Consider the following 15,776-nt stretch of genomic DNA (forward strand, 5'->3'; position numbering starts at 1 on the left):
AGTTAAACTGCAGTACCGAAGCAAAACTGTAGGAGCAGTCGAAACCGTGCTTCAAGACCGGAACCCTGGCCCAAGTCAGCGGTACCTAACTATTACACATTACATTTACATTTAAGTCATTTAGCAGACGCTCTTATCCAGAGCGACTTACAAATTGGATTAATGTCCCCTGGGAACCACTGACCGAATTGGGTCCTGTCCTGTTATAAGTATATGTAGCATATCTGTTATATCCGCTTGAAGGCGCTAAATCCTAAGAAAAGACCTGTTAACGACATTCATGAATGGGATGTCATCATCAACATGTCATTCCAGAAAACCATTCAGTAGCTATATCAATGCAAAGCCTGCTAATAAGTCCTCATGTCTATTATGCCCTAATCAGAATAGTACATGAAAATCATATTTTAACTACAATATCAATTTTGACCATTTTAGAGGGGAGGAACATAAACATAAACACATTGAGTCCGATTTTAAACCGGGACAAAATGTAATGCGCCGTAAGGGGCGGTCTTTTAACGTCACTGCTTCTCATACAGCGAATGGGCCGAGAAACAAGATCATATCTGGTCCAGCGTTATCTTTGGCATGAGAGAGGGAGATTAGTAGCCTTTGTTGCATTTGTGATGCATTGAAAAGGGTGCCTTCTTTATGGACGATTGATTGCAATATATATATATGCAAAGTAAGGAAGACATCACACGTGCGGGAGTTAGTTAGCGAGCTGATCTTCCCCAGCGGGTAGGTGAGCATGCATCACATCATCCAATGATGCTTCTTGGTCTGTCGTCGTCGTAGCTTGCTAGCTAGTCCACGAATATACAATTGTGCTGACTATTATCAATGTTAACATGTCTCTTGTATGCATAGGCTTTGCGAAATGTGGGGTCTCATTGTGAATGGGCTAGCTGACAAGGCTAGCTAACAAAGCTAATTAGCTAACGTTAGCTGCTAGCTCAATAATGGACTAAATGAGCCTAACGTTACTCCTTATGAATGATCTTACATGATCTGTTTAGAAGCGAATTGGCTTTACCGGTAAAAAAAGAAATACTCAATTTAAACGTGAATCAATTCACAATTGCGGTACAGTTCAAGAAACATAACTTACTTTTATATCACATCAACATATTTGCGCGTATTTATTTTATTTTACTAGGCAAGTCAGTTAAGAACAAATGCTTATTTTCAATGACAGCCCAGGAACAGTGGGTTAACTGCCTGTTCAGGGGCAGAAGGAGAGATTTGTACCTTGTCAGCGCGGGGATTTGAACTTGCAACCTTCCGGTTACTAGTCCAACGCTCTAACCACTAGGCTACCCTGGAAATGTACACTTACTGTAGTGTTAAAGGAGCTACTGTAAATGTAATAATTATATATTGTAATTCCTTAAATTGTATTTAATATCTACAGTAATAGCGGAATGAGTGTTACAACAATACCGCCCCCCAAATTAAAAAAATAAATAATGTGTATTGGGCCCCCCCCCCACACGATTGCATTTATTAGCGCATGCTTTTTATTGGTCAACAAAACAAGGACCTGCTCTTGTTGTTACATTGTCTGGGTTTGAGCTGCACGCTAACTGATTGTTGTTACATTGACTGGGTTTGAGCTGCACGCTAACTGATTGTTGTTACATTGACTGGGTCTGAGCTGCACGCTAACTGGTTGTTGTTACATTGACTGGGTCTGAGCTGCACTGAACAGATTGTTGTTACATTGTCTGGGTCAGAGCTGCACGCTAACAGATTGTTGTTACATTGACTGGGTCTGAGCTGCACTGAACATATTGTTGTTACATTGACTGGGTCTGAGCTGCACTGAACAGATTGTTGTTACATTGACTGGGTCTGAGCTGCACGCTAACTGATTGTTGTTACATTGACTGGGTCTGAGCTGCACGCTAACTGGTTGTTGTTACATTGACTGGGTCTGAGCTGCACGCTAACAGATTGTTGTTACATTGTCTGGGTTTGAGCTGCACGCTAACTGATTGTTGTTACATTGACTGGGTTTGAGCTGCACGCTAACTGATTGTTGTTACATTGACTGGGTCTGAGCTGCACGCTAACTGGTTGTTGTTACATTGACTGGGTCTGAGCTGCACTGAACAGATTGTTGTTACATTGTCTGGGTCAGAGCTGCACGCTAACAGATTGTTGTTACATTGACTGGGTCTGAGCTGCACTGAACATATTGTTGTTACATTGACTGGGTCTGAGCTGCACTGAACAGATTGTTGTTACATTGACTGGGTCTGAGCTGCACGCTAACTGATTGTTGTTACATTGACAAGGTCTGAGCTGCACGCTAACTGGTTGTTGTTACATTGACTGGGTCTGAGCTGCACGCTAACAGATTGTTGTTACATTGACTGGGTCTGAGCTGCACGCTAACTGATTGTTGTTACATTGACTGGGTCTGAGCTGCACGCTAACTGATTGTTGTTACATTGACTGGGTCTGAGCTGCATGCTAACTGATTGTTGTTACATTGACTGGGTCTGAGCTGCACTGAACAGATTGTTGTTACATTGACTGGGTCTGAGCTGCACTGAACAGATTGTTGTTACATTGACTGGGTCTGAGCTGCACGCTAACTGATTGTTGTTACATTGACTGGGTCTGAGCTGCACGCTAACTGGTTGTTGTTACATTGTCTGGGTCTGAGTTGCACGCTAACTGGTTGTTGTTACATTGACTGGGTCTGAGCTGCACTGAACAGATTGTTGTTACATTGTCTGGGTCAGAGCTGCACGCTAACAGATTGTTGTTACATTGACTGGGTCTGAGCTGCACTGAACAGATTGTTGTTACATTGACTGGGTCTGAGCTGCACTGAACAGATTGTTGTTACATTGACTGGGTCTGAGCTGCACGCTAACAGATTGTTGTTACATTGACTGGGTCTGAGCTGCACACTAACTGGTTGTTGTTACATTGACTGGGTCTGAGCTGCACGCTAATTGGTTGTTGTTACATTGACTGGGTCTGAGCTGCACGCTAACTGGTTGTTGTTACATTGACTGGGTCTGAGCTGCACGCTAACTGGTTGTTGTTACATTGACTGGGTCTGAGCTGCACGCTAACTGATTGTGCCACTCACTGCCTGTAACAACAATCAGTTATTGTTGACATATTGTGCAATGCGTTTAGAAATTAAAAATACAAGCGATAGAACCAAAGGCTGCTGCAAAAAGTCGGGCAAGCCTCACCACCTACCATCAAAAGGACCAGCAGAATGTACAGGGCATTCGGAAACTATTCAGACCCCTTTACTTTTTCCACATTTTGATACGTTACAGCCTTATTCAAAAGTATATTACATTGTTCCCCCCCCCCCTCATCAATCTACACACAATACCCCATAATGACACAGCAAAAACAGTTTTTTTGAAATGTTAGCAAATGTATATATAAAATGTTTTAAAAAACTCATGACATTTACATAAGTATTCAGACCTGTTACTCAGTACTTTGATGAAGAACCTTTGGCAGCGATTACAGGGGTGGCTTTGGGACAAATATCTGAATGTCCTTGAGTGGCCCAGCCGGAGCCTGGACTTGAACCCGATCAAAGATCTTTGGAGACCTGAAAATACCTGTGCAGTGACGCTCCCCATCCAACCTGACAGAGCTTGAGAGGATCTGCAGAGAAGAATGGGAGAAACTCCCCACATAAAGATGTGCCAAGCTTGTAGCCTAGAAGACTCGAGTCTGTAATCTCTGCCAAAGGTGTGAAAACAAAGTACTGAGTAAAGTGTCTGAATACTTATGTAAATGTGATAATTCATTTTTTTGCTAACATTTAAAAAAACAAACATATTTTGTTTTTTTTATTGGTGTTGTGTGTAGATTGAGGGGGGGACATACAATTTAGAATACGGCTGTAGCGTAGCAATGTGGAAAAAGTCAAGGGGACTGAATACTTTCCAAATGCACTGTGCAACCGTGTGTCAATATTTTATTTAACATTCTGGGTTGTAGAGACTCTTGTGGTATTTATTTTTTAAGGCCGATTTATTTTCCGACTGAATATCCATGGGGTAACCATGGTAACGGTCTGATGTTTAGGCAAAGGTACACCGCTGTCTTTCATCTGTTTTCCATAAACAAGCACTGTAAAACATGGAAATATGGCCATGTGGGGGACCCTAACCCTTTAGGCAGGGCTCCCCAAAGCCACAGATTAGGGCCTCATTCATTTTTCAATTTACTGATATCCTTATATGAACTGTAACTCAGTAAAATTGTTCAAAATGCTGCTTGTTGCGTTTAAAAAATATTTTTTTATAAAAAGGTTTTATTTTATTTTCATTCTAGAATCAAGTGTATTATGTTTGGAGAGAGCCAATCCTAAAAGTAGGGGTGTGTCCTGGCCAAATTCCCAATCTCGCCCTCATACCATCATGGCCACCTAATCATCCCCAGCTTCCAGTTGGCTCATTCATCCCCTCTCCTCTCCCATGTAACTATTCAACAGGTAGTTGCTGTAAGATGAGAATGTGTTCTCAGTCAAGTTACCTGGTAAAATAAGGCTAAAATAAAGAATGTATAATACTGGGCATGTCTCTTGGTAGCTGTCACTCAAATGCAAGGGGCTGGAGCTCATTGGCTACAATCTGAATTGCTAGGCGGCTGGCCCATGTGGGGTGAAATGTAGGGGAAAAGGCACGGAGCAGCGTCCATACAAGTTGCTTTCAAATGAGGAATTTTGTGTGTAATTTAGCTAAAACAGTAATTATGCTCATAGATTATGCATGTACAGTACCTTCAGAAAGTATTCACACCCCTTGACTTTATGCACATTTTGTTGTGTTACAAGGTGGGATTAAAATGGATTCAATTGTATTACTCTTTTTGTCAACGATCTACATAATACTGTAATGTCAAAGTTAAAAAACGTTTTTTTATCTAACATTAGTGTTATTAGCAAGTTATTTGCACGTTATTCTTTAAAAAAAAATCTTCTAGCTCTGTCAAGTTGGTTGTTGATCATGGCTAGACAGCCATTTTCAATTCTTGCCATATGTTTTAAAGCAGATTTAAGTCAAAACTGTAACTAGGCCACTCAGGAACATTCAATGTCGTCTTGGTAAGCAACTCCAGTGTAGATTTGGCCTTGTGTTTTAGGTTATTGTCCCGCTGAAAGGTGAATTTGTTTTCCTCTAGCATTTTACCTGTGCTTAGCTCTATTCTGTTTCTTTTTATCCTGAAAAACTCCCTAGTTCTTGCCGATGACAAGCATACCCATAATAGATACAGCCACCATAATGCTTGAATTTATGAAGTGGTACTCAGTGATGTGGTGTTGGATTTTTCTAGAACATAACGCTTTTTATTCAGGACATTAAGTGAATTTCTTTGCCACATTTTTTTGCAGTTTTACTTTAGTTCCTCATTGCGAACAGGATGCATGTTTTGGAATATTTGTATTCTGTACAGGCTTCCTCCTTTTCACTCTGTGTCATTTAGGTTAGTATGGTGGAATAACTACAATGTTGTTGATCCATCCTCAGTTTTCTCCTATCACAGCCATTAAACTTTAACTGTTTTAAAGTCACCATTGGCTTCATGGTGAAATCCCTGAGCGGTTTACTTTCTCTTTGTCAACTGTGTTAGGAAGGATGCCGGGGTCTTTGCAGTGACTGGGTGTATTGATTCATCATGCAAAGTGTAATTAATAACTTCACCGTGCTCAAAGGGATATTTAATGACGGCTTCTACCAACCTCCCTGGTCTTTGTGATTGAGTCTGTTTTGAAAGTCACTGCTCAACCGAGTGACCAAAGATAATTGTATGTGTGGTGTACAGAGATGATGTAGTCATTCAAAAACCATTTTAAACACTATTATTGAGTCCATACAACATATTATGTTACTTGTCAACTGATAAGTCTAAGACCTGTCTAAGCCGGGGGAGGGGGGGTGGTTCTACTAAGCTACATGGATGTTTTTTTATTTTTATAAAGAAGTTCATACCAAGGATCATTTTGCTACTTGATATTGAATTTTAAGACTCCTTGAAGTATCAAAAAAATATATAAGATGTTTTTTTTAGTAACATTTATTTGGCCTTTCTGCTATTAGCCAATACAAACACATTGAATAACATATTTACTACATGGCACAACTGTTAAAGGAAGTTGATTCTGAACTGTCTATCCTATATCTGAGAGATCAGGAAACAAAAATAATATATATATATATATATATATATATATATATATATATTTGTATTTATCCTTCTATGTTTTGCACTAAACAGTCATATACTGAACAAAAATATAAACGCAACAAGTGTTGAAGTGTTGGTCCCATGTTTCTTGCGCTGAAATAAAAGATCCCAGAAATGTTCCATACGAACAAAAACCTTATTTCTCACAAATGTTGTCCACAAATGTGTTTACATCCCTGCTAGTGAGAAGTTCTGCTCTGCCAAGATCCACCTGACAGGTGTGGCATATCAAGAAGCTGATTTTAAACAGCATGATCATTAAACAGGTGCACTTTTGTACGGGGGACAAAAAGTTTCACAACACAATGCCACAGATTCCTCAAGTTTTGATGGAGCGTGCAATTGGTATGCTGACTGCAGGAATGTTCACCAGAGCTGTTGCCAGAAAATGTAATGTTAATTTCTCTACCACAAACCGCCTCCAACGTCGTTTTAGAGAATTTGGCAGTACTTCCAACCGGCCTCACAACCGCAGACAATGTATAACCACGCCAGCCCAGGACCTCCAATACAGGTTTCTAAACCTGCAGGATCGTCTTGAGACCAGCCACCCGGAAAGCTGGAGAAATTGAGGAGTTTTTCTGTCTGTAATAAAGCCCTTGTGTGGGGAAAAACTCATTCTGATTGGCTGGGCCTGGCTCCCCAGTGGGACCGCCTGGCTCCCAAGGCCTATTCTCACCCATGGCTGTGCCACGGCCCAGTCATGTGAAATCCATAGAGTAGGGCCTAATGAATTGATTTAAATTGACAAAGTTCCTTAAATGAACTGTAACTCAGTAAAATCGTTACTGCAATTATTACATGTTGTTTTTATATATATTTTTTCAGTATATTTCCATGAATTGTTTTTCCCGACTTGTACAGGGAGACCTTCAATAAGTCTATAAGCCTGTGGGGCGTCCCAGAGAAAAACACTGACATCGTAAGAGTCTCAGCTTTCCATAGACGGGTTGTAATAGTGTTTAGGGCAAACCGTTCGGACGCTACCGACGACTTTGTGAGAAGACAGATTTTCGTGGTGTCTTATGGTCTGACACATCTCTCTATGTCACCTTTCACTGCAGATGCTGAAGTGTAACATCGGTGAATGGAGACACATCCAATTCAACACATCTCGAACTTAAACTGACAGGTTAAAATTTGACAAGTGTCTATTTATATCGCCTTTTAAGGGTTTAACCACATTTTTGCTCCTGAAGTTATTTATGCTTGACATAACAAAAGGGTTGAATAATTATTGACTAAAGACATTTCAGCTTTTCATTTGTTAAAATGTATATAAACATAATTCCACTTTGTCATTTTAGGGTACTGTGTGTAGGCCATTGACAAAATCTCAATTAAATCCTTTTTAAATTTGGGCACAACAAAATGTAGAGAAAGTATCCGGGACTGAATACTTTTAAGGCACTGTATGTACTACACATGGACACTTCCAGCCCAAAGTGGGATGTTTTAAAGAATGCGTTCTTAGTCGCCAAAGTACCGCAGTATGTCTAACAAAACCTCCCCGGCCAGAAGATACTAGCATAATCCTCAACTAACCCTAACCTACCCTGCACATTTACTTGTTACCGGTACCCCCTCTATGTATCCTCGTTATTGTTATTTTTTAAACTTTATTTAGTAAATATTTTCTTAACCAACAATGCAGTTCAAGAAATAGAGTTAAGGGCTTGTAAGTTAGCATTTCACTGTAAGTTCTACTGCACCTGTTGTATTCAGCATTTCACTGTAAGGTCTACTACACCTGTTGTATTCAGCATTTCACTGTAAGGTCTACTACACCTGTTGTATTCAGCATTTCACTGTAAGGTCTACTACACCTGTTGTATTCGGTGCATGTGACGAATAAGATTGGATTTGATCTGACCTGTTTGATTAAGGATGAGGGAGAGGGAATGCAGTAGATGTCTATCTAGAACTAAAGAGGGTTGATTGTCGCTATCTCTGTCATTCATCAAACCATTTTTATTCTCTTCAATAGCTATTGTTTCAACATGATGAAATCAAATCAAACTTTATTTGTCACATGCGCCGAATACAACAAGTGTAGATTTTACCGTGAAATGTTGACTTACAAGCCCTTAACCAACAGTGCAGTTCAAGAAGAGTTAAGAAAATAGTTACCAAGTAGACTAAAATAAGAAGTAACACGATAAGAATAACAATAACGAGGCTATATTTCGGGTGCACCGAGTACAGAGTCACTGAGCGGGGGTACAGGTTAGTTGAGGTCATTTCTATATGTAGGTGGGGGTGAAATGTCTATGCACAGATAATAAATAGCGAGTAGCATCAGTGTACAAAAGGGGGGGGGGGTTCAATGTCGGTGGAAATTTTATTAATTGTTCAGCGGTCTTATGGCTTGGGGGCAGAAGCTGTTGAGGAGCCTTTTGGTCCTAGACTTGGTGCTCCGGTACCGCTTGCCGTGCGGTTGCAGAGAGAAGTCTATAACTTGGGTGACTGGAGTCTGACAATTTTATGGGCTTTCATCTGACGCCACCCACCTATTATATAGGTCCTGGATGGTAAGAAGCTTGGCCCCAGTGATGTACTGGGCCGTTTGCACTACCCTCTGTAGTGCCTTTTGGTCAGATGCCGAGCAGTTGCCATACCAGGTGGTAATGCATCCGGTCAGGATGCTCTCGATGGTGCAGCTGTAGAACCTTTTGGGGATCTGGGGACCAAAAGCAAATATTTTCAGTCTCCTGAGGGGGGAAAAGGTTTTGTTGTGCCCTCTTCACGAATGTCTTGGTATGTTTGGACCATGATAGTTCGTTGGTGATGTGGACACCAAGGAACTTGAAACTCTCGACCCGCTCCACTACAGCCCTGTCGATGTTAATGGGGGCCTGTTCGGCCCGCCTTTTCCTGTAGTCCACGATCAGTTCCTTTGTCTTGCTCACATTGAGGGAGAGGTTGTTGCCTGGCACCACACTGCCAGTTTTCTGACCACCTCCCTACAGGCTGTCTCATCGTTGTCGGTGATCAGGCATACCACTGTTGTGTCGTCAGCAAACTTAATGATGGTGTTGGAGTTGTGTTTGGCCACGCAGTCGTTGGTGAACAAGGAATACGGGAGAGGACTAAGTACACACCCCTGAGGGGCCCCAGTATTAAGGATCAGCGTGGCAGACGTGTTGTTGCCTACTCTTACCACCTGGGGGCGGCCCGTCAGGATGTCCAGGATCCAGTTGCAGAGGGAGGCGTTTAGTCCTAGAGTCCTTAGCTTAGTGTTGAGCTTCGTGGGCACTATGGTGTTGGACACTGAGCTGTTGTCAATGAACAGCATTCTCACATAGGTGTTCCTTTTGTCAAGGTGAGAAAGGGCAGTGTGGAGTGCGATTGAGATTGCGTCATCTGTGGATGTGTTGGGGGCGGTATGCGAATTGGAGTGGGCCTAGGGTGTCCGGGAGGATGTTGTTGATGTGAGCCATGACCAGCCTTTCAAAGCACTTTATGGCTACCGACGTGAGTGCCACGGGGCGGTAATCATTTAGTCAGGTTACCTTCACTTCCTTGGGCACAGGGACTATGGTGGTCTGCTTGAAACGTAGGTATTACAGACTCGGTCAGGGAGAGTTTGAAAATGTCAGCGAAGACACTTGACAGTTGGTGCGCGCATGCTTTGTATACACGTCCTGGTAAACCGTCTGGCCTTGCGGCTTTGTTAATGTTGACCTGTTTTAAAGGTTTTGTTCACATCGGCTACCGAGAGCGTGATCACACAGTCATCCAGAACAGCTGGTGATCTTGTGCATGCTTCAGTGTTGCATGCTTCTACGCAAGCATAAAAGGCATTTAGCTCGTCTGGTAGGCATGCGTAAATGGGCAGCTTGTGTCCGAGTTTCCCTTTTTGTAGTCCGTAATAGTTTTCAAGCCCTGCCACATCCGATGAACGTCAGAGCCGGTGTTGTAGGATTCAATCTTAATCCTGTATTGACGCTTTGCTTGTTTGATTGTTTGTCTGAGGGCATAGCGGGATTTCTTATAAGCGTCCGGATTACCGTCCCGCTCCTTGAAAGCGGCAGCACTAGCCTTTAGCTCAACGCGAATGTTGCCTGTAATTCATGGCTTCTGGTTGGGATATGTACGTACAGTCACTGTGGGGACGATGTCGTTGATGCACTTATTGATGAAGCCGATGATTGGGGTGGTGTACTCCTCAATGCCATTGGATGAATCCCGGAGCATATTCCAGTTTGTTCTAGCAAAACAGTCATGTAGTGTAGCATCCGCGTCATCTGACCACTTCCGTATTGAGCGAGTCACGGGTGCTTCCTGCTTTAGTTTTTACTTGTAAGCAGGAATCAGGAGGATAGAATTATGGTCAGATTTGCCAAATGGAGGGCGGGGGGAGAGTTTTGTATGCATAAAGGTGGTCTAGGATTTATTTAAAAAAAATCCTGGTTGCACATGTGACATGCTGGTAAAGATTTGGTCAAACTGATTTAAGTTTTCCTGCATTAATGTTCCCGGGCCGCTAGGAGTGTCTCTTCAGGGTGAGCATTTTCTTTGCTTATGGCCTTAGAGTTGGTTGAGAGCGGTCTTAGTGCCAGCTTCGTTCTGTGGTGGTAAATAGACGGCTACGAATAATATAGATGAGAACTCTCTTGGTAGATAGTGTGGTCTACAGCTTATCATAAGGTACTCTACCTCAGGCGAGCAATACCTCAAGACTTTAATATTAGACATTGCGCACAAGCTGTTATTGACAAATAGTCACACACCCCCACCCCTCGTTTTACCAGAGGTACATGGAAAATACCGCTCGCTCTATATTGTCCGGTTCGTCGTTCAGACACGTCTCGGTGAAACATAAAATGTTAGTTTTTGATGTCCCGTTGGTAGGATAATCTTAATTGTAGGTTATCAATTTAATTTTCCAATAATCAAATCAAATTAGTCACATTGCCGAATACAACCTTACAATGAAATGCTTACTTACGAGCCCCTAACCGATAGTGCAGTTTAAAAAATAAAATGATAAAAGTAACAAGTAATTAAAGAGCAGCAGTAAAGAAGAATAACAATATATACAGGGATGTTTGCACTTTAGCATGAAGAGTGGATGGCAGTAGGAGTTTACTTGCTCGCCTACGGATTCTCACAAGGCTGCCCTCGGCGAAGAAGCACACTGTATTTAAATAAATAAATAAAGACACCTTGCCAGAAACTGTTTTGGAAGGTTGCGTAATTTATTATTTCACTACTGTGAGGAATTCCATTAATGGAAGGGTGTGTGTGTGTGTGGTGTGTGTGTGTGTGTGTGTGTGTGTGCTTTCTGAGTGTCCCTGATCTATTAAATGCTTTGTCATCTAATGACAATGCCAGTGTTGGTTAATAACATCACCTGTCCTGAGATTTTACTGAACTCTGTAATTACGTTCTCACAGAATGTTAGGGTTGTGTTGTGGGCTTTTCTCCCCCATCTCCCCTCTACATAGTTTACACCCCCTCCCACCCCTCCCCCATCTCCCTGTACACTATAAGATACTCTTGTCAGTCAAAACCTCTTGAAGAAGACTCAAAGTGCAACCTGTTTCTGAGGCGAAAGCTTCAGCTTTTATCAACGTTTTTTTTTTGTCTGACGAGAAAGATCTTCTGAAGCGGGCAAGTTACTTTTTGATTTTCAACCTGTACATCGTTTGTTCCTTATTAGGCTATGTGGAGTTCGGGGGGAATTGTGGTTTTGTCGGATACAGAATATTACAAAGGTTTCTAAAGTGGGCTGAGAACTCTTAAGTGTGCTGGTGCTGGTGTATCATGTGTCTAGCCTACGTCTTCAGGATTTTGAGACAACTTTATAAACGAACTTTAAAATGTTCCTGTTCTTTTTAAATTTATTCATTAATATTTTTTTTTTTTTTACATTTGTCAAATTGCTTTGATCAACTTTTATAACTTTTGTTATCGAGGCCAGACGGCAACTTGTCACGGTAGCTGAATGTGGGTTTTCTGTGCCGGGCTGACTTCACAGTTGAGAGAAGATTTTGTTCAGTCAAAAGTAGCGCCTACATTTAATGATTGACTTTCTCTCATAAATATATGGTTTATGTCATGGCGTGTATATATATAGCCTTTATGGCACAACTTATTGCTGATTTTAGAGAAAGTCATCTGTGTGTGTATTGCATGCATAAACGCCAAGCTCATTTAAGTTACTGTAGTGTCTAACTGTAACGCCGTCTCAGTTCCTTCCATTGCCCCTCCCCTCCTAGATGTCCTGTCTGTGTGTTGTGATAGCCTACATTGAATAACCTCTAGCAGACCTGGGGCAGTGTGGTGTCAGGCAGACGGTGATGAAAGAGAACACCCGTCCTTTATTTGAGGTTGTTATAGTAATACTGCACAGTTTCCTGCTGATTGCCTTCCACTTTCCCTGAGTTCTGAGTTTCCTGCTGACTCTGCAGATAAAGGTCATTTAACCTGATCCCAGAGCTGTTTGTGCTGTCGCTAGTTAAAGGTACAATGCAGCATTTACATTTATTTTTATTTTTATGTCAATATCAAATCATTACTGGCTAACAAGAACCTTACTGTGGTTCATTTAAATTAAAATGGTAAAAAAAATAAACATCTTCTCAGCTCTTTTACCATCTCAAATTTTTTTTTTTAGGGTGATAGAAAGTTTTCATTTTTAAACTTTAAATGACTACAACCAGATATAAAGTACGTTGAAAATAGAGCTGTATATTTTTTAAATAATATCTTCTTTGAGAACTAACAACCACAAGATTAAAAAAAATAGAAATCTAAAATTCAAAAATTCAAAAATGTCCTTTCATGGCATCCACATTGATTTTGTTCTAGTGTTTAAGTCACTCAGAGGGCTTATGATATGGGAAAAAAAATGATCAAAACAGCAACATGTTTTCTGTGCGGCCAAGAGGGACCTCTAAAATGTTAGGTCAGACACTGTGCCACGCTAACTTAGCCACCACTGCTGGAGAAAACAAATCATTGGGGCAACACTGTTTTGATAGCACTGCTGATTGCACTGTTATGTAATCGATGACGAGCTCACTCGCTCTTTCACTCTTTGACAGATCAGGACTCGTCTCCGCAAGGAGTAGGAGTGCTGATCTAGGATCTGTCCATAAATCCATATCATCTGATTCCTTATGATTTAAAAGGCAAAACTGATCATAGATCAGTACTCCTGAGAGACTTTGTGGATTAGGGTCCAGGTTGCGATGTGGGAACAGTGATGGGGCACTGGTGACCATGTCTCTCCATCCATGTAGCCTATTGGTTCCCTGTCTCTTCTGTCTCTCCATCCATGTAGCCTATTGGTTCCCTGTCTCTTCTCTCTCCATCCATGTAGCCTATTGGTTCCCTGTCTCGTCTGTCTCTCCATCCATGTAGCCTATTGGTTCCCTGTCTCTTCTCTCTCCATCCATGTAACCTATTGGTTCCCTGTCTCTTCTCTCTCCATCCATGTAGCCTATTGGTTCCCTGTCTCTTCTCTCTCCATCCATGTAGCCTATTGGTTCCCTGTCTCTTCTCTCTCCATCCATGTAGCCTATTGGTTCCCTGTCTCTTCTCTCTCCATCCATGTAGCCTATTGGTTCCCTGTCTCGTCTGTCTCTCCATCCATGTAGCCTATTGGTTCCCTGTCTCTTCTCTCTCCATCCATGTAGCCTATTGGTTCTCCGTCTCTTCTGTCTCTCCATCCATGTAGCCTATTGGTTCCCCGTCTCTTCTCTCTCCATCCATGTAGTCTATTGGTTCCCCCTCCTCTTCTCTCTCCATCCATGTAGCCTATTGGTTCCCTGTCTCTTCTCTCTCCATCCATGTAGCCTATTGGTTCCCTGTCTCTTCTCTCTCCATCCATGTAGCCTATTGGTTCCCTGTCTCTTCTGTCTCTCCATCCATGTAGCCTATTGGTTCCCTGTCTCTTCTCTCTCCATCCATGTAGCCTATTGGTTCTCCGTCTCTTCTGTCTCTCCATCCATGTAGCCTATTGGTTCCCCGTCTCTTCTCTCTCCATCCATGTAGCCTCTTCTCTCTCCATCCATGTAGCCTGGTTCCCTGTCTCTTCTCTCTCCATCCATGTAGCCTATTGGTTCCCTGTCTCTTCTCTCTCCATCCATGTAGCCTATTGGTTCCCTGTCTCTTCTCTCTCCATCCATGTAGCCTATTGGTTCTCCGTCTCTTCTGTCTCTCCATCCATGTAGCCTATTGGTTCCCTGTCTCGTCTGTCTCTCCATCCATGTAGCCTATTGGTTCCCTGTCTCTTCTCTCTCCATCCATGTAGCCTATTGGTTCTCCGTCTCTTCTGTCTCTCCATCCATGTAGCCTATTGGTTCCCCGTCTCTTCTCTCTCCATCCATGTAGCCTATTGGTTCCCTGTCTCTTCTCTCTCCATCCATGTAGCATATTGGTTCCCTGTCTCTTCTCTCTCCATCCATGTAGCCTATTGGTTCCCTGTCTCTTCTCTCTCCATCCATGTAGCCTATTGGTTCCCTGTCTCTTCTCTCTCCATCCATGTAGCCTATTGTTTCCCTGTCTCTTCTCTCTCCATCCATGTAGCCTATTGGTTCCCTGTCTCTTCTCTCTCCATCCATGTCAAGTACTGTATGTTCCTTTTTAATAACCTAAAATAAGTGTGATCTTTTACATCATAGTCCCAAACCCCAGGTTTGTTATGCAGCAGTGTAGCCTACACACAGGTCAGAGACCAGGGTCCTGGCAGGTTGGCTGGTATGGACCGATCCTACCACCTTATCTATATGTGGTCTAAATATAACCTCTGGAGACATGCCTGGACATTGTAAACCTCTTCACTCCTATTACTTTACCTTGTCATCCTGAGAACTCTTGAGTCAGCCCTGCACAGTATTATGTAGTATTATGTAGTATTATGTAGTATTATGTAGTATTATTTTCGATCCATTCAGGACCACAGTATTTGAAAGGTCCAGTGCAACTGGTTTTTATCTCTATCAAATCATTTCTGGGTAACAATTGAAGTACCTTACTGTGATTTTTGTTTTCAATAAAATGGTCAAAAAGGAAGTGAAATATCTTCTTAGCAGAGAGGAATTTCTCAAGCAAGAATTTAGCTCGGACTGTCTGAGTGGTCTGGCTTGGGAAGGGAAAACTGAAAACCATCTGTTATTGGCAGAGAAGTTTTCTTCTTGGTCTAACTAATTTACTGGCTGGTGATGTCAGGCCAAAACTCCATCTCACCAAAACAGGCTGATATTTCAGGCGATCTTACACTAAAAGTGCATGATTTTTTAAAACAATTTCACAGTATAATTCCAATCTCATAGTTTAGAAATATACACAGAGTGTACAAAACATTAGGAACACTCTTTCCATGACAGTCTGACCAGGTGAATCCAGGTGAAAGCCATGATCCCTTGTTGATGTCACTTGTTCAATCCACTTCCATCAGTGTAATCAGTCAGAGGAAGAGGCCCTAGAAATGGTCAAAGACTCCAGCCACCCTAGTCATAGACTGTTCTGTTCTGGTACCGCATAACAAGTGGTACCGGGGCGCCAAGGCTAGATCCAAGAGG

General features: G+C 42.1%; 1 protein-coding gene across 3 annotated transcripts in view; it reads left to right on the top strand.

The window, feature by feature from the left end:
- Positions 1–546: 546 nt before the first annotated feature.
- slc39a14 (solute carrier family 39 member 14) overlaps positions 547–15,776 on the top strand; it is a 47,698-nt gene continuing 32,468 nt past the window's right edge. For 2 of the 3 annotated variants that reach the window (XM_029678690.2, XM_029678688.2), the window contains exon 1: positions 547–744. The gene's annotated coding sequence lies outside the window, so the exon portion shown is untranslated. Of the gene's footprint in view, positions 749–15,776 lie in introns of all 3 variants that reach the window. The other variant, XM_029678689.2, reaches the window with a different exon arrangement.

Source organism: Oncorhynchus nerka, linkage group LG13 (genome assembly GCF_034236695.1).
Source record: "Oncorhynchus nerka isolate Pitt River linkage group LG13, Oner_Uvic_2.0, whole genome shotgun sequence".
Taxonomy (NCBI): Eukaryota; Metazoa; Chordata; class Actinopteri; order Salmoniformes; family Salmonidae; genus Oncorhynchus; species Oncorhynchus nerka.